Source organism: Galeopterus variegatus, unplaced genomic scaffold (genome assembly GCF_000696425.1).
Source record: "Galeopterus variegatus unplaced genomic scaffold, G_variegatus-3.0.2 Scaffold4997, whole genome shotgun sequence".
Taxonomy (NCBI): Eukaryota; Metazoa; Chordata; class Mammalia; order Dermoptera; family Cynocephalidae; genus Galeopterus; species Galeopterus variegatus.
In genome coordinates, this window is record NW_007731108.1 from 103,345 (window position 1) to 123,128 (window position 19,784).

Here is a 19,784-nt window from a genome sequence, read left to right on the forward strand (position 1 = left end):
GGGGGGGGGGGGGGGGGGGGGGGGGGGAAAAAAAAAAAAAAAAAAAAAAAAAAAAACCCAAAGCAAAAAACAACAAACATTTTCAGGGAGGTGATAAAAGTCTTGGATGCAAAGTATCCTTATTTTATCCCATGTGATGAATTGCCATAGGGTGACTGGGAAACTATTTAAGAACCACAATGGCAAATGCCCTTGTTTAAATGAGGCAAATGTTGTTTACCTCTAAGCAAAATAAAAGATGAGGATCAGAAGAAAGAGGGGATCAAAAGAGCTTTCTCCAAACAGATTTACAAAAGAGAGTGATTTTTAAATGATTTCAACTCCTACTTTATAAAAATATTTTATGAGGCACTTTTCTGAAAATAACATGCTTCTGAGGAGTTTTCCTCCCCAAATCGCTTCCTGAAAATGGTGGCATTACTTTTATACGGTGATATTGCCTGCGCAGGACCTTACTTAAAACAATGCAAAAGAAATCCAACAAAGCCCGTAATTCCGCACTAGGAAACAGGGCTTTTTTTTTTTGGCCGGGAAAATAACCTTCAAACCTCAAACTGAATCTATAAATGCTTCTATCAAATTTTTCTTTCAAGGATCTGGAAAGCAGTTCGTTTTGTTTTACCGAGCAGGTTGTGAAAAGAGTTTTCTTGCAGAGTTTTTGTTTTATAATCAAAATAATTCAAGGGAAATGACATGACTTTTCTTTCGATTTTTTTTTTTTTCCGGACAAAGTCTAGTAGAGGGAAAGAGAGAGAAAAAAATCTAACCAAATCCAAGTCTTGCAGACAAAAGTTACACACAATAGAAAACTCCTCAAAGATAGTTATAAATTATTCTGTCACTAAATTAAAGTATTGGTAGAAGAAAAGTTTTAAAAATGTGAAATGAGTACTAGCCAAATACCTTCACAGTTAATAGAATTATGGGAACTTCTCTGTGGTGTGAATACCCCCAAATACATTTTAGCCTTTTATTTTTTAAAATGTAGCTTAAAGAAACTTTATACCATTTACAAAAAAAAAAAAAAAAAAAAAAAAAAGAAAAGAAAAAAAAACTTTGACAAGAAAAAAGCCAAAAGAAAAGCAGAAATTAGGGCAGTTTTTAAACTACAAGCCAACTGTTTGCTCTACTTTGCTTTATTTATTAGTTCTCAAGGTATTTAAAACTTGAGCATTAAAACTGCAGAATAATTTGCAAATGAATGCCGTTGCAGTTGTGAAAATATAACTCACAGCTGAATGTGGGTTATTCAGACAAATGGCTGCTTTGTTCGAGGAGGGGAAGTAAAGTTCTGTGTTAATTTATTACAAACTGCAGCATTTCATCCCTGATGTCCAGGCAACAATGTTTTTTATTTCAAGTAATTTATAAGCACTTCCCAGAGCACTTAGCGGTGATGTTCTTGGCTCTTTTGCTCCCAGAGACGGAGCGTATATGTATTTACTGTGGGAATTTGTTTTTAATAAAACTGTTGTAAGGCATTTTTATTCCTTTGCTTTGTTACATTAAAAACATTCGCTGCATAAGTAATGTATTTTATTCCAAGTTGAAAGGCAGCAGATCACAGCCGCAACTGGATTGGAGGGTAGAGAATAATGACAAAAGAAGTCATGTTTAAAGCGAACCAGACCCTTCTCTGAGCTGCTTTAGGAGTCCTCTCAGCCCAGGTGTCCTAGGGAAGCAGCCATTAGATGTCCAGGGGCCCTGGAAGTGCCCAGGAGGTCCCAGGGTGCAAGCACTCCAGACTAAAGAGAGCTGAATAGAAAAAGTGGACTAGGGTGCCATGTCTCTGTGTTTCTGTGCTTCCATGCATGTGTGTAAAACATGCACACGCATGTGCGACTAATGTTAGCAATCCTTAAATGTTTCTGTTAGTTCTTCGTATTTCCTAGAATCAATTTACAACCCTAGAGAGTCCAAAATTGGCCTTTATTTCAATTTTTAAGGAAAACCCACAGATATTCAGGTTCCTATGTACACATAGACATCTACCATTTTTTTAAAAATCAGAATTACCTGGATTCTGGGTGGAAGGTTAAAACTGTGGCAAGTTTTCAGCCTTGGTGAGAAAGCTCTGGAGAGATTTAAAAGTTACAAGAGTCTTGCCTCAAAGGTAACTTTTTTGCTCATAGCAAGAATTTCTGGAGATTTCTGGAGATTCTAGATCTCCAGTGGACTTTAACTATTTCTCTTTCTCAAGGAATGAGTTAGTTGAAGTTATAGCTCATCTATCTATTTATCTATTATGTACTTTTATCACCCTTTAAAATTCAACTGGAAGAATATAATTTGTGTCGGTCCTAATAGCAGTTGCTATAGGAAGTTGCTAGATAATTTCCATGTGTATGTGTTTGTAATAACAGAAATGCTATGTATTTAACATGTATCACGTGGTACTTTACACGTGAACCAGTTGATGCAATCTTGGGCTCCAATGGCAAAGATTATAACAGGCCTTGCAGCCTACTGCGGTATGGGAGTTATATAAAATGCAGCCTCATAATTATCTAGACACATTTGAGAAGTTCTTTATAATTTGAAAATTGCTTTGACTTTTAAAAAGAAATTTGATGAGCAATTACTCTATAATAATAGATTTTTAGACTTATTATTAAAAAAATATTGAGAGAGCTGTTTGAACAAATTACTTTCAAGAGATTCTAGCTTTTTTCCCCCACTCTGGCCACTCATTTTTCCCAAAGTGAGGAGTAAATTAAAATAGAGATTGCTGTGTTAATCAGCTGTACAAATAGTATTTGTCATTTGTGAAGGAGTCATGGAAATAAACACTGGCTTGTGAGCCAGGGAATGAAAGAAATTAGAAAGCAGGTCTAATAAGAATGAGACCTATGTGCTTAATGCAAACAGAATATTTCTCTTCTCATCCAATCACTATCCCTAATGGAGAAGATTGATACATACTTTGTCCTTTCTGTTTCTTTATGAAAAATCAAATTAATTTTTTTTAAGGCCAGCTCCAGGAAGCTTTCCTGACTTATATATCTGTTCCATGTTCTAACTTCTAAGTCTGTTAGGCCTGGGAGTATATGTGTATATATTTAAATTTTTAGGTCTGGAAAGGACCTTAGGGATCACAAGGCAATCTTTCCTCTGGGCCTTGATTGTCTCACCTGGAAAGTGGGCAGGTTAAGCAGGGAAGAAGGAGGAATAGGCACTAGAAATTCCTGCAGAGCATGGGTGTGGAACAGAGTTTGGCTGAGCAGGTAGGAGCAGGGTGAATATAAACCTTCGTATCCTGAAGCTCTAGTGGGGTTCAGCCCAAATTCCTCTCTCTGGAATTTCTAACAGCTTGTGTTGCTCAGATAAAAAGTTACCGTGTATTTTATCCTTGGTGAAGAAATCAACTTAAGAACTGATTATAAAAAAAAAATAATGTTCAGAATTAAAAAAAAAAAATGAGAGAGAAAGAAAGAAAACAAAAAAGATAACATCAACTCATGATTTGGCAGCGACAGCTGAACATATTTAGCTGACGTTGGGAACAATTATCTATCAATCAAATGATCCTCAATTTAAAATTTGTCCAAACAAATATTTACCATGTATGATGAATCTTAGTGCTTCTGGAAGGAATCTGTTCATTTAGTCTCCTGAGTGAACAGATATGAAATACTACTTGTCTATGCTGAGATAATTTTTTAAACCCATTTTAAGCTCTGATGGTTAATCCATATACCATAGAGTTCTTCAGCAGGGAACAACCTTAGTTATTCCCTAGAAATTGAAGCCCAGACTGGCTAATAGACCAACATACCGCTTCCCAGTTGAGCAACCATTTCACAGTGCCATCCTGCCTACTAAGTACTAGTTAATGGGAGGGGGGGGGAATGATGTTAAAGGGGTTTTCCATTTGAGCATGGTTGACTCTGTCAACCATGTGTTTTAACATGGGTCCTCTGCAGCTGGTGTACAGGCGTCTTGTGCACAGGTGGCAAGCTCTGGAGCTCTGCCTCCTACCATCTGTGTGATACTGGGCTGGTGACTTTACCATCTTTGTGCCTCAGTTTTCTCATTTGTAAAATCGGGATAATAATAGTAGCTTCTACCTCATAGGGATGTTGTGAAGGTTAAATCCATTAGATGATATTTCCTATGTGTCAACAAAGCTTGGCATATAGGACATGCCTTAGTGTTATGAACCACTATTATTTCAAGGCAGAGTCTGGATTAATAAATATCCATTGAATTGAGTAACACTCATATTGAACCTCAACTTGTAGTTTGCTCAGTAGTAGGATATTTTCTCTGACCACTTTTTCTGTTCCCTAAAATGTTTTCTTCACTAACAAAGGTGGGCAAGCTGTCCCTTCCAGTCTGTGCCTCTGGGTGTCTTGCTTTCTCACCTTTTCTCAGTATCTCCCTCTTCCTCAGCCTGTCTCTGTCTCCTTGAGCTATCTCTAGACATCTCATTCCAGCTCTATCTGGCTCATTTGTAGGTGTTTATTAGCATGTGTTTTGCATGCCCCTCCCTTAACAAGTCTTAGAAAGGGGATGATGGTGGGACTGGGAGGCATTGAAGGGGATACAAGGAGGTATTTAATCTTCTCCAGGTCACCCTGGAGGAAATAGAGACTTTCAAGGTTCAGAGCACAAAAAAGCAGGCCCTGTTAGCTTCTTGACAAGTTCAGGGAACTTAGCATTTCCCAAAGGGACAGAAGAAAAGTTTTCCTTTAAAGGGATAATGCTTCTGCCTTTCCCTCCAACTCTGGGGTAGCAGGAGCTGGGATGGAGGGTAAATGTGGATTGGATCCCTGTGCACCTAAATCTCTGAGGTTTGCTCTTTTTGGGTCTCTCCTCTTAGTTTTTCTGGGTCTTATTACAGTTTTCTGTCTTTTCTACCATTATCTATACCTGTCAAATTCATTCACACTCTGGTGAAAAGAGCTAATAGAGTGTAATGTGGTATCACCCTGAGGGACTTGGGTTTCAACAAGGTGCAAAAGGTTGCTTCTAGATCGTAGGACAACAAAGTGCAGGATATGGGCCATATTTGGCCCTTACATGTCTTTGGTTCAGTCCACTGTGTGACACCAAAAAAACTGATATTACCCATTGGTAGAATTCCCATAAATGTCTGGATGTCTGGCCTCCCTTGAAGATCCAGGCTTGCCTTCCTTCATCTCCTCTCTCACTGTATATCTGTCAACCCTTGGGTTGTAGATCCTTTTGTTTGTCAAGTATTTATTCTCCCATGTCTGCCATCTAAGCCCAAAATAACTCTACCATCCTAGATACTGAGGATCTACAAAAAGAGGCAGCCTGGCCCAAAATGACCTTTACTACGGTATGGTGTTAATTTGTTTAGATTTTTTTACTTTCTACTTTTGTGTTTACTATAAAATGTATATTTGTGTGCATTGTTCGAGGTGCATGATGTTTAAGTGAACACCCCTATATTGTGACACATGTTCATACACTTTTGACTGATGGTGAACGCGATCAAACGTGGAGACCTTTGTTGCTATACTCTGGTGTACTTTGGAACAGTTGTTCAAAGGAGAATGCATGCAAAACACATGTTAATTCATGAATAACAAATGAGCCAGATGGAGCTGTACCAAGGATGCCAGGAGATAGATAGCTCAAGGAAACAGACAAGCACAAGGAGAGGGAAAGCAAGGAGATAGAAAGAAAAAAGTAAATGCACGTCATGATAACTATGAGACTTAAAAACCCCAGATTCTCTAACAGATTCTCTTAGTTACCATGGAAGTACCACGTGGGTGATAGCAAAACCCCGTCTTGTGACACATACAGAATTCTTGAAGCTTAAAAAACATTTATTCCTATAGGTCATTTACTTTATGCAGTGGGAAAATCAGTTTTTCAGAGCTTAAACAATTTACCCAGGGTCATCAGCAAGCCTTCCTTCATGATAAACATGGTCATTTCAAGTTTCTGGAAAGTGACCGGTTATAACTTTTTCTAGAAAAAAAAGGTACAGTTCTTGAAGATCACCAATAAGAAAACATATGAGAAGTCTTCCTTTTCTGTTCATAATCCCAGACTGTACCCTTTATTAGGAATTCATTTTTACTATTTCTGCAAAAATAAAATCAGTTTCCTGCTCTTCTGCATGGTGAGTCCAGGCTGTCACCAATCTGGTTTATTGTCTTCAGAAAAGAAATATTAAACAGGGAGAAATTCAAGGAAGGGTGCAATGACTCTTACTCAGGGTGTGACCTCGGATAGTTAAAGTCAGTTTTCCCATTTGTAAAGTGGAGATGAATACAGTACCTATCTCATCAGGCTCTTGGGTAGATTAAATGAAGTACTGTAGATAAAGTATATAGCATAGTGTCTAGCACATTATCCAATAAATCATAGACATTTTGAGATTCAGATTAATTTCATAATGTCAGGTCTCACCTGTGCATGTGTGGATCACATGTTGGGAACTGGTGGCAGCAGAAGCTTCACCCAGGTTGGCTTCTTCAATTTTGATGAGTCATAGTGTCTAGCACATTATCCAATAAATCATAGACATTTTGAGATTCAGATTAATTTCATATTGTCAGGTCTCACCTGTGCATGTGTGGATCACATGTTGGGAACTGGTGGCAGCAGAAGCTTCACCCAGGTTGGCTTCTTCAATTTTGATGAGTAAGTGTCGTCTCCTGCATTACCAGGTGCAATTTACTCAAGACGCCCTGAGTCTTCTACACATTAGTGAAATCACACTTTGACAAGACTAGTAGTTGAGGTCCAGGAAAAGAGTCCAGTCCCCTAGAAACAAGACAAATGACCAGGTATTAACTGGGTAGGTCTATTGCTCATTAAGGTGCCTAGGCAGAAGATAGAGTCTATAGACCTTGAATTATCCATAAATTTCATAAAGAAAGAAGCTTGCTTTTTTGCAGAAAGAGAGATCAAATGTTCTATGGGACACAGTATGCTCTTCGATCTGGCCAGAGCAGATAGCCTTTATTTTACAGGAACTTTTTTCTGGGCAAGGAATTTACTTGTGTTTTGGTGTAAAAAGACCTCTTGCTTTTCTTTTTTTTTTTTTTGTCCTGTCTTTTCCTGAATTTCTCTTCCCTTTGTCCCCAGACAGTTTGCTAAGACAGGCCAAGGACTCCAACAGTAGCCCTGTGCCCAAAGAAAAGTGTTGGCTAGAGCACCCCTGCTGAGGCATCGGCCCACTTCTGCTGTCCTGGCTCCTTCTTCCTCTGTGACTGTGCCTTTGGGTGCCACTATCCCCCTGTAGAGGGGCAGACTAGAAGCCATCCATCCCTCATCACCACACCATCTTTGACCAATGGTGACATACCCCTCTCTCCAACTCAAGTCCAGAGACCCTGAAGCAGCTTTCTCTGTCTGTTATATGAAAAGCCATCCCTGATGCTTTGCTGGTCCCTGAGCCTGGTGTTCTGAGTGCTTGTCCTTCTTGATGGACAAAGGAATGAGCCCAAAGATGAGTGGTGAAGGAGGCCTGCTGGAGAGGGCACTTCATGTCCTGGATCAGACACTCCACAGAGAAAGAGTGGTCAGTACTGGGGTAGTGAGTGGGGTGGGCACCCTGCCCAAAAAATCAGTGCTACACAGGTGAGTTCCTGGAACCTGGGGCCACTGTGTGCTTTCCAGATGCTGAGCTTCCTTCCTGAAGCATCCAGGACAGGTGATGGGCTCCTCTTCCTTAGCATGGCTCCCTTCATCAGTCTGGAACAGGACTTCTAAGCCCCCATTAACTAGTAATCACTCAGGGCCAGTGAGGGCACCTCTACCACCCCAGGAATATCCAATTAGCAAATCATGATCTGGCCCTCCAGTGAAAGAAGTCAGACCCATTATCTGTGATGTCCCCAATTAGAGTGTTTATTCATGAAAGACTAAACTGAGCTGGCCGGCCCCACGGCTCCTTCCTACCCCAAACCTCGCCAGATTAAGCATCTCTTCCCACCCCCACCCCACCCCCATCGCCCCGGCCTCCCCTGCAGTCTGCCCAAATCACAAGGAATTCTGCTAGCAGCAGGATGGAAGAGTCAAATTCTTCAGGTTTGGTCATGCCTGACTTGAGTTCCATGTTTTGTGTTCCTTTTGGGGGGCGGAAAAATAAATGATTAGCGCCTCAAGCGTGGCTGTGATTCAGTTAGTATTTATCGATCTCACTTTAGCAGTAAATCTGGCATTCATCAGACACCGAGAATGCCCCAGGTGCCGGGGTCTCGCTCCTTCCCTTCCTGCTTTCTCTCCTTGCTTGCAATCCGTTGTTTTAACTGCATAAAAATGTGGAACAAAAACTCACCCACTTTTAGAGCTCAAATGATCCTTAGTGATTCATGGTGGTTCAGTGTCCCCTTTCCTTCCATTTTACAAATGAAGAAACATAATATTACTAGGTTTGGTTGTTCTATAAACCTCTCCATTTTTATATAGCCAAGAATATAACCACACTTTAAAAAATGCTCAAGTAAATATAAAGATCACAGAGTAGAAAAAACAACCAACACAAAATTTTTGCTAGAAAGATGATCTTAGAAAGATGATCGTAATTCTGGAAAAACTGAATCAAGGAAAAATTAATAATTCTGATATATTCAAAAGAACAGTAATTAGATTCCGGTTGCTGGTGAGATAACATTGCTAGAAAGATGATCTTAGAAAGATGATCGTAATTCTGGAAAAACTGAATCAAGGAAAAAATAATAATTCTGATATATTCAAAAGAACAGTAATTAGATTCCGGTTGCTGGTGAGATAACGTCCCAGCTCCAAAAGCATTTTGAGGCAGGACACTTTAGCATTTGACAGTGTGAATTTCCTCCCTATATCATCAGTGAAATCTTTTCCCCTCTAGAAGGGAACTTATCTTCCTTGCTATCTTTCCTGCTCAGACAAGTTGCTTGGGGGAATTAGGGAGCACTGCTCTCTACCAAAACTTGCGACATGCTGCTGCGAAAACACAATCTGTCTGTTTGTATTTCTAGAGCCAAACATGGTGTTTTCTACAATTCTGATTAGCATTGACTTGGCCCCTTTTTTGAAGTATCCTCAGTGGAAATGTTCTAGATAGAAATCTGGGAGCTGCTACAGTGATTGGTGTGCTGGAGCCAGCCTGCACCAGCTCCAGAGAGCTGATGGCCAAAATGGCAGGAATTCTGCATACTGGTTTTTAAACACACTGTCATACAATTAAATGAATTATGTGAAAAACAAAGGTCATAATACTCAAAACTTATCACTTCCTAGTTATTTTACTACTTTTTACCGGTTATACATGCTGTTGCAATTGTTAACATCTATGCGTCTGTGTGGAGGAAACGCTATGCAGAATGGTGTGCTGCTACTGAGTGTCTCCAACCTCATTTCCACATTCTCTGGTGTCTCGCTGGTAGCTTGAGAGCAACCACGAAGGGAGTATTTATACCATGGAAATTAGAAACTCTGCAAGTCAGCCCCCCAGCCCACACCCACCCTCAGAGCCAGTTGTTAAACATTTACCAGCAGATCACTGGATACAACTCTGCCTGTTTAGTTGAGCCTGCAACCTTCAGGAAAGCCCGTAGTGTGGCGTTCACTTTGAAACCCGTCACTTACCTGGCACTGTCGGGCAAACTCCTGGTCTGCACAAGTGAATTTCATACACAGCTAGACCATAGTCCACCCAGTGTCAGGTCCTTTATTATTGTACTTTTGCCAATTTTTAGTGGACATTTTTCTAAATCATGGCACATAATTTGCTGCCTTTCAAACAGAAATTCTAACAACATTTCAGTATTTCCTTGAGCTAGGAGTGAGTACCACCATCACTCTGTGCTCGACTGTAATGACGTCCTCAGGGGACATGAAGGTATGTGTTCATTTCCCTCACGCTAAATGACGTAGACAGCTATGAAATTTTAGTTGTTCTTTCTGCTTCGATTGCTTTTTAAAATAGTCTTTTGGATTAGTGAAAAGATGTTAGCTGTCACTCATGCTTTTAATTACACAATTAGTATATGAATCCATGTTCATAGTTAATGATTTAAGCAATACATTGATTCAAAAAAAAAGTCCTCTTCAAACTGCTTTCTGTTCCCAGCCAAGAAATAACCCCTATTACATTCTGATATGACCTATATAACTTTTTAGTATACATCTATACATACATACATGTTATTATATATAATAATATTTATGTTATATACACATGACTTTTACATAGATGGGGAATCACAATTACATATTCTATGGCAAGATTATTTCACTTACATCTTAAATTTTTTTCATGTTAGCACATGCAGATCTTCATCATTCTTTATAACACCTGCCGGGTCTCAAAGCCTTTAGTTAACCATTCCCTTATTAATGGGCATTTAGGATGTTTCCATTTTTTAAATTGTTTGCTACAAGCAAAACAACATTTAATATCCTTGTTCATATGTCTTTGTACATATGCATATGTAACGATGTAGGATAACTTTCCAGAAGTAGAATGTCTAAGTCATAGGGTAGTTGTTATTTCTTGCTCCTTTCGCTTGTTCTTATAATCTCAGTGAAGTTTGTTAACAGTGTATCAGTGCTGTTTCACACTGTACCTATGAGTGAACAGGCTCTGAGTAAAGCTCTGAAGTGAGTTAATAATTACTGTTAATAAGACACAGGGACTTTAGTGGATATTTGAGGCTGCTCACCAGCTCTCCTCTGGATAAGCGAGCTGGCACAGAACATTTTTGTCTGAAGAAGGTGGGGAGGAAGTCTGGTGGAGCTTTGTGAGGCAGGCACTGCTGGTGCTCTGTGATCTCCCCGGGATCTTACCCTCCAGCTTGCTGCAGCTGCCTTCCAACTGTCCCTGCTTCTCCATGCCCTAGGGCTTTCTCTAACACATCAGAAAGCATTTTGCCTGGGAAGCAGGCCCAAAGTGCTGGGTATTAACAGCCCTACAAGCAGATCTCAATGACTGAAGTTGGTGTATGAACACCCCAGCTATCTCACAGCTCAAGTGGGAGCATCCCGAGGCCTGTGCTTTACACCATTCCTGGGAGTTTCTGCAGGAGACTGAGCACCGGTTGTCGACAATGGGAGCTGGATCTACGAGACACCCTCTGTTGGCCACCTTTCCTCCCCCAGCTCACTTCCCTGCTCCTCTGCAGGGGTTTCTTGCATCTCCCTGATAAATGATCTGCACTCTAACCCTTGGCTCTGGGCTTCTTCTGGAGAAAACCAAACTAAAATGATTTGTCTTCTCAGTGTGGTGATTGTGGCAGTCTCAACCCCAAAATGAGATGTTGCCAAGCAAACGTAATGCTTTACCTCATTTGCTGCAAGAGACAAGTGCCCTCTTTATGAACTAATCAAGTTACGTCTGGCTGCCTGTGTACAGAACTTTGGGACCCATGATTTGATCGGCGGGTATGCTGATTAGCATAACACATACTCATGTGTTGCATTTTAGGAGACATTCTCCCATGGAGGAAATACCAGTAGCCTTGCACCGTTTTTCTGCCCAATGCACTTNGATTGTGGCAGTCTCAACCCCAAAATGAGATGTTGCCAAGCAAACGTAATGCTTTACCTCACTTGCTGCAAGAGACAAGTGCCCTCTTTATGAACTAATCAAGTTACGTCTGGCTGCCTGTGTACAGAACTTTGGGACCCATGATTTGATCGGAGGGTATGCTGATTAGCATAACACATACTCATGTGTTGCATTTTAGAAGACATTCTCCCATGGAGGAAATACCAGTAGCCTTGCACCGTTTTTCTGCCCAATGCACTTGATGAAGAAAACTCACAGTTGCTTGAGAGTATTGGACCTACATTTGGAGGTTGGGGGACTTGGGTAAAACTGAATCAGCTATACATAAGAAAGTGAAGATTTGGGGCTTCACTCATCAGGAAGCCAAAATCCAGGCAGCCTGGGCTTCCTCATAAGGCAATGTTCCCCCATCTGAGGCTGAGGACTGGCACAGAGAGGCATATCACATAATCCCTGGGCCCAGGTCAAAATGCCCCAGAGCTGTCCACTAGACATTTAATTGAGGGCTTGGGAGTTGTTTTAGAATCATCAGAGAAGCTTGTCGCTTCTTTGAGCTGACAAAGCCTTTGGTTAAAGCTATCCCTTTTCTACTGCCAAGCTCAGGATTTGACCAGCTGGTGGTGACTGTTGACATCCCACTTGGAATTTTTTTTCTCATCTACATCCACTTGTCTCTCTTGTTTTAAGTAACACTTACATGTCCCTGACAAATGGACCCCAAATTAACAATGACAATAATAGCAAATATTTATGAAGTGCAATACCAAGCATCAGGTTTTGTTGTTCACATGCATTATGCCATTGAGTCCGTGGAATAACACTCAGATAAGCTGAATAAGATGGTTATTATCCCTACCCAGATGAGGAAACTGAGGCACAGAGAGGTTTAGTAAGTGACTCATGGCCACACGACTAGTAAGTGGCAGAGCTGGGATTTTATTCCAGGCAGTCTAACTTCAGAGCTCAAACTCTTAACTTGAGGGTCAGACCATTCTTGTTTTAAAGGCTTATTTAGCTTATTGAACTGTGTGATCTTGAGCAAGTCATTTAAAGTCTCTGAGCTTGAGTTTCTCCAGTGAGGATTTTAAGAATTGCAATGATAGTGAATGTACAGCCATAGCAGGCAATAGAGTGGGCATCCTGTAAGATGTAGTGGTTATTATTATTATTCTTGTCTCATAGTCCACACACACACACATTCTATTCTTCAGTCACACTGAGCTGCTTGCTCCTCCCTGAACACATGGGCCTTTGCACTAAGTCTTCCAACTGCCTGCAGTATTCTTCCTTTTCTCTCTCTGGTCATCTAACAATCCTTTAAGCTCCACCATAAATGTTACCTTCCCTGCAGGGAACTGGTAAACTCTCTTGGAGTCATGTCATCCATAATTCCAGCTGGCAGGGAGGTAGCTTCCTGGTTGATTGCATAAGGTCTGGAGACAGACTGTTGAGCTTCAATGAGTGACTCTACCTCTTCATAGCTTTGCGATGTGGAACAAATTCTTTTATGTGTAAGAAGAGAATAATCACAGGATTATAATTTTTATAAAATTATCTCATAGGATTGCTGTGAGGTTTAAATGAGAGAAAGGATGTAAAACTTTAGCATGGGGCTGGGAAAATAGTGTTCAGTAAATCTTATATATTATTTTAGCTCTATGAGCGGATCTGTTACATCTTTTACTACTCGGTATTATTGTGCTTATTTATAGATGGTCATTATGCCCATTAGATCGCAAATTCTTTCAGGGTGGGAATAGTGTCTATTACTTCCTTTGAGTTTTGTGCCTACTAATGCCTGGTATACAGTAGTCAATTTGATATTGGATGAATGTATGGATGAGTGGATGGTTGGGTAGATGGTTAAATGGGTGTTTGGATAGTTGCTGCCTGGCTCAATAGATGGATAAAGAGATGATGATGCTTCATCATCTCCGTTTACTGGGATACATTGAGTATCACATCAAGAGAAGGAGAACATGAAGGATCAAGAAGCAGGCTTGAAGCTCTTTATTTTGAACCAGGAATGACACAGGAAAAAAAAAAAAATCAAGAACATGAAGGATCAAGAAGCAGGCTTGAAGCTCTTTATTTTGAACCAGGAATGACACAGGGAAAAAAAAAATCGAAACACGAAAACCCAGGAGGGCTGGTCGTTCCATATTGGGTGAGAAGTTGACTTAAATGGTCTTGACGACACCTTTCATGTTTGCCTCTGCCTTTCTCATCTGTAACACATAAAAACACCATTATGTCATTCAGAGATCCACTTGCCCCTACTGAGCAACCTGATTTGCCACCTAGCATCAGGAATGTCTCAGACAAGTCTGGCTGTCCTGGGGCCTGTGTCTAGGTAAGAAAAAAGACAAAGTAGGATCTAGGCTTGGGACTCTCTTTCTGATTCTTCTTAGTTGAGAATGCTCCAGGTTGAGGATCCAACAGTTTTGCAAACAAGACTAAAGCTTGCTGTGGTAGAAAATCACTTGATCCAGCTGTGGGAAACTTGACACTTGATCTTTATCCTTGAATGCTCTGCGTGGTTTCTTAATCATCAAACTTTGCCCGTCAGGCCAGATCTAAGCTCTTGGTGGGGTCTGGATCCTTGGCACTTAGGTTCAATGGGGTGAATGCTTCAGAATTCACTCAGGTGTGAATCACTTTCATCCTGATCTCACGTGCACACTATATCATCAGTGATCTTTTCCCCCTTTGCCAGAAGTTAAGCTCCAAGAAAAAGACTCACACTTAAACATGGTCCTCTGCATGTGCGTTGCCACTCTCCAAAGACTCCTTCTTCCCTACCAACAAAGGCTCTTACTTCCCTGTTTTTAGAGTGATCACTGTGGAAATCAACTGCAGGAACTTGGCCTCTGATCAATTAACCAAGCATGTATTCAGTTCCAACTGGTGTTAGTTATTGAGCTTCAGCACTTTGGTGGGACATTTAGAAGAAGTGGGACCAGACTTTGTGCTAAGCCCCAAATAGACACTCAGTGAACCCTTATAGGCAAAACAGGGAAGAAGGAGGGAGAGGAGGAGGAAAATAGAAGGGGGAGGAAAGAAGATCTTTGTCCTCTAAGATCGTAAACTCCAGCCAGGTTGACAAGACTGATGCCCATAGAATGATCAAGGACCTGAGGGCAATTAGTAACAGGTTGCTGTACTAGTTGCCCAGCTGAGATGACTATGCAATCACTGGAAAAGGAGATACCAGGGTTGGCTGGAATACCTGGGAGAGGTTCTTTGGGAAGAAGAAACTCATCTTTCCCATATCTCTGTTTTTATGGTGAAGACATATGGAGACAGCTAGCAACTTGCCCCAAATCATTCAGCCGTTGGGGGACAGCAGTAACCAGGACACCGGGGTAGCTATGCTAAGTCCAGTGCGTCTTTTACGAGGCAGTAGCTTGCTCCGTTCTCCCTCCCAGCCTTCCTCTTTCCTCCTTCCTTTCTTCTTTCTTTCCATTAGCTGTTCAACAAGTATTCTGATTAACAGAGTTACCAAGTCCTTTGGGCACAAACTAACACTCGTTAAGGCATTGAAGAGATGTCAAAGTGCTTGGTGGTTAAGAGCCCCAGCTTTGGAGAGCTCTAAGCTTTAGTTCAAATCATTCTACTAGCAATGAGCTATGTGTCCTGACTTACTTAACTCCATTAATCTGAAGGATTCTCCTCCATACAGTGGGGTCATCACAGTATCTACCTTGGAGGGTTTTGTGAAGAGCAAAATGAAGTAACTAATATAAAGCACAAAAAAGAGCCTGGCACAATGTAAGCTTTCAGAAAATATTTACTACTCTTAATTACTCTTACTGGTTTTATTATCACAAAAATACCTAATGAAACAAAACTGGCTGAACATACGTTTATCTTTTACATTTTAGAGTGCACATGGGGATTATCCTGACAAACTTCAGTTACTGTTTTTAGGAAGTTCAGAGGGACCAGGAGATCAAAATTTCTGCTTTTAAAAACAATAGCCTTGAATATCAAGCTTTACCTTTCTGCAGAGCCCCGAGTAGAAGAAAATGAAAGAAAAGCAAGCACGGAGATGGCTGGGGTGCCCAAGTGAGGACAGACTGATTTGCAAGGTCTAGGATGATGGGGTGGCCTCTCAGCTTCTGGAACTCCCATGTTTCAGGAGTTGTGCTTCAAGTGAAGGCCCCTGCCTGGGACCTGAGATGAGGCTTCTCCATATGAAGCTCTCAGGACCAGCCCTCATTTCTCTTCTTTTCCTCTGCTGGTACAATAGGTACATCGGGGACATCTGATTCTCTAGGATTTCTTCTTTAATGTCCCTCTTGAAGGAGCAGTACCTTCTCTGCTCAAGAAAGTCATTCTACATAATATTTAAATTGAGGAGAACCTTGCCACCCCAAGACCTTAGAATTTTTCTTTTTCTGCCCTGACAGCCTCTAGTCTTATTTTAAAACTGGAGGAGAATGTAGCACTTTGCTTCATGGTTTTGGACCTTCTTACCCCTCTAAATTGCTTTCTTTCCCTCATGGAGACAGAGCTGCTCTTGCCTCACACGTTGGGAAAGGCCAAGCACTTTCTTTGTTTACTGCTTGGGGCAAACAGCATCCTGCCCCGCCCGTCCACCTGCTGTCTCCCTGTGGCTCCTAAGGTTTCTGGAGTTGGCTGTCTGGTATACTTTGCCTTAGAGAACAAAAGACACACTTTATTGAAATGTCATATGTCAGCTGCGTCCTTCGATTCTATTAAAACCCTTTCTTTTTTCTCTTTCTCTCTCTTTCTCTTTTTAAAACATTATGGGGAAAAAGAAGAGAAAGGAATTGAGGACAGCAGTCCACAAAAAACCAGCAAACCCGAGCCCACTTTGGGGAGTTGAAACATCTGTACTTTCTCAGCAGTTTGAAAGGAAACAAAAAATTGCCAAGTGGTATAAAATTTGAAGAAAAATTACCCAAAGGAGGAATGGACGTTAACCACGCTTCAATTCCCCACTATGGGTTGACATTTGAAGTACTTTCTTCTCTCCTCTTTCTTTCTGATTCACAGTGTGTCTAAAGAGGTGAATTGGGCACACAAAACCCAACCTCCTCTTGCCAGGGTGGGTATGAAATATGAAGGCTAGACGATTGTCTGGGCTCAGTGCATTGGAATAACATTGGTTAAATTATGGATAGTTTTTGAATAGTGTCACTTTTTTTTTCTCTGCAGATGGTTGTTCACACAAGGAGCCGGGTCTGCATAATTGTATCACTAATCAGCAGTAAGGCAATTAGTTGTGTAAGTGTGCTATAATCATTCTAACAGAAGAGATGACGAAAAGACAAAAAAAAGGAGGGGGGGACCAAAATGTCTTTTCTGAATCCATCAACTGACAGCCATAATTAGATATATATAATTGAAAATTCCACAGTAGGGGGGCCGGCTTATACAAATGAATTTTCTGTGCTGCGCTTACGCATTTTTGTCTTTGGCTGAGCATCCACCTAGGAAAAGGCAGAAAACTCGTCATTCCAAAAGAGTGCATACTGTACTGGGTATTCTTTCAGACCAATGATGTCAGAATAACAATTTTTTTGGTGTGGGGGGTGCATGGGCTCGGGGACTGGATGTTGGTCTGCTGTAAAGACAAGCACTTCACATAGGCTGATATGAATTGCATTGGTATGAATTGTGTCGTCGTCACTATTATTTTGAACCTGTTCTTAGCTCGCCTAATGTCCTTCTTTTGGTTCATAATGGAAATTCTGGGCAGGGCCAACTTATCCATAAGGTGCAGTAGGCATGGAGGGTAGGGACTACCGTACTTGTAGGGGCCCAAGAGAATGTTTTAATCTGAATTGCTTTTTAAATCAGAAGAAAATAAAATGAATACAATAAAAATAAATCCAGCTTGGATTATAATCATCTTCATGCCAATGCAGTTGCAAAATAGAATTTTTAATATGATTGTATGGAGGAAGTGGTCCACGAAGGCAAAAGTACGGAGGGTCCAGTAAAGTCATAATTTGGACCTGATTCTGGGCTAAGGTGGAGTTCTCTATGAAAGCAAGAAAAAGGGGAGGGGGTTGAGGGAAATATTCTTACAATAGAATATTTCATCCTTGGTTTTTATAGGAAAGAAGCAACTTTATTTAACCAAAACTTGATGATCAAAACCTATAATTACATTTGGTTTAAAAATTCTTAAGTGCCTATGAGTTTGTGGAAACGGTGCAGAAAAGCTTAGCATCAAATTAATCAGACTATAGGTCTCCCATCAAACTAAAAATCTTCTTTTTAAATTGCAAGTGCATTCTCTCAACCTCTCTCTCTCTCCTTTTGAATCCACCAACTCTACTATAATTTAATTGGACAAATCTTAACTGTGATTTTTTCCCCTCCCAAAGAGGGGGCACATTGCGGCCAAAGCTTGTTAATTAAGTTCTTTAAATGCCCCCAGCTGTGCAATAAGTTTTCAAAGCAACACAACTGCAAATTTTTTCTTTCTTTTTTTTTTTTTTAACATTTGGTGGCTAGTTTTCAATCATGCATTATTCCCCCCTCCTTGTTTTGAGGATGGGAAAAATAGGAATAATCTCTGGGAGAATTCCCATGCATTGTGGAATCTTGGACAGACAGTCAAATTGGAGGTGCCATTAAGTGGCGTCTAATTGGAGCCTGTTTAAGGAGGGGCGTCACAAGGGACGATTCTTTGGGCTCACGAGCAGCTTGGGCATGCACATGCTTGTGTGGAAATAACTCGAAGAGTATCCAGGAAAGTGAAGCTCCCCACCAGGCTGAGGGCAGGGCTTCTTCCTATTGGTAGATAGGGATTTGGGGAAAGGAGACCGAGCCAGGTCCTGCAGAGGGAGCCCAGTAGGTAGGATGGTCACCAAGGGTGTTTCTGGCTCCCGCTTCCCCCTTAGTGTAACCCATGTTCCTTGTCTTTACCATTTCAGCTAAACTGGTAAAAAAGTGGGTTTGAAGTGGAAGTGAGTTTGTAGTTAACTTGACTTCTACAAAGTACCATTTATGATGCTACATCTTAGGTGCTGCCATTTAAGATGCTACAAAGTAACATCTTATTTAGGAATAAATGGTATTCAATTTAAAAGAGTAAGGGCCTTTACTAAAAAGAATTTTCCTAATCATATTCCAGTTTCCATATTTCAATTCTCTTTCCAAGTGTCTTATCGTCCCCCTTTAGTTTGAGTGCAACCACATGTTTTGTTAGGCCAATGGTTGTATGTGAAAGTGATGCTTGCCAGGTGGCAGCTTTAAGAGCCAATGCATAATTTGCCACATTCTTTAATCCTCTGCAGAAAGGACTGTGTTGATATGGGGACTCCTTCATCCTGGGTCCCAGTGTTTCCATGATGTGCAGAGGCCCCCAGGAGAGGCTACCTCCAACTCCACGTTGGACATGTAGCTTGAAGAAGAAACGAACTTTTCCATGTTAGACTAGTGAGCTTTGAGGGTTGTTACTGCAGTATAATCATAGCCCTATTGAAGCAATTATTTAGAGTATGTAGCTCAATGGTGGCCTGGGGACAAGATAGGGTCTGCAGAAATGTTTTGTTGGCCCACAACATGTTTTTAGAAGAACTAGTTGCACACATAAAAATCTAGAATTTCCTCCTCCTTGGGTAGCCCCAATCCTCTGGAGCTCAGGATAGCAGTCCCCAGCACTCCCCATGTCCTGATACCAGAAGATCATCTATATCATCTGCTGCCCCCTGTAGGCTGAGATCTTTCCAGACCTGGAGAACAGGAAGACTGAGTCTGTGTGTTCCCTCCTCTTAGCCACTCCTGAATGCCATTGAAAAGGCAATGGCTGGGCTTGCTTTGGTCTTATTTCCCAAGAGTGCTGCATGAGGTACTCACTCAGGTTCCTCATGATAGGTCTAAGTGAGCAGGGGCTGCAGATTTGGGATCTGGGGTTCTTGCATGTTGTGTGCATATCCATGGTATGACAGTGTGCATGGGTGGAACATAGCTTGGTGGCACTCGGGTAGGTCCAGTGGAATGATCACTTGCCAACTTTGCAGCTATCACACTCGGCCAAGACAAAGAAGAGAAGACACCACAGCCACTGATAAGTGCGCTGCAGATTTGGGATCTGGGGTTCTTGCATGTTGTGTGCATATCCATGGTATGACAGTGTGTATGGGTGGAACATAGCTTGGTGGCACTCGGGTAGGTCCAGTGGAATGATCACTTGCCAACTTTGCAGCTATCACACTCGGCCAAAACAAAGAAGAGAAGACACCACAGCCACTGATAAGTGAAAGGCACTACAGACTGCCCCTACTCCCTGTCTCTCCCTCCCCTCCCTTCAAATACCCTCCTC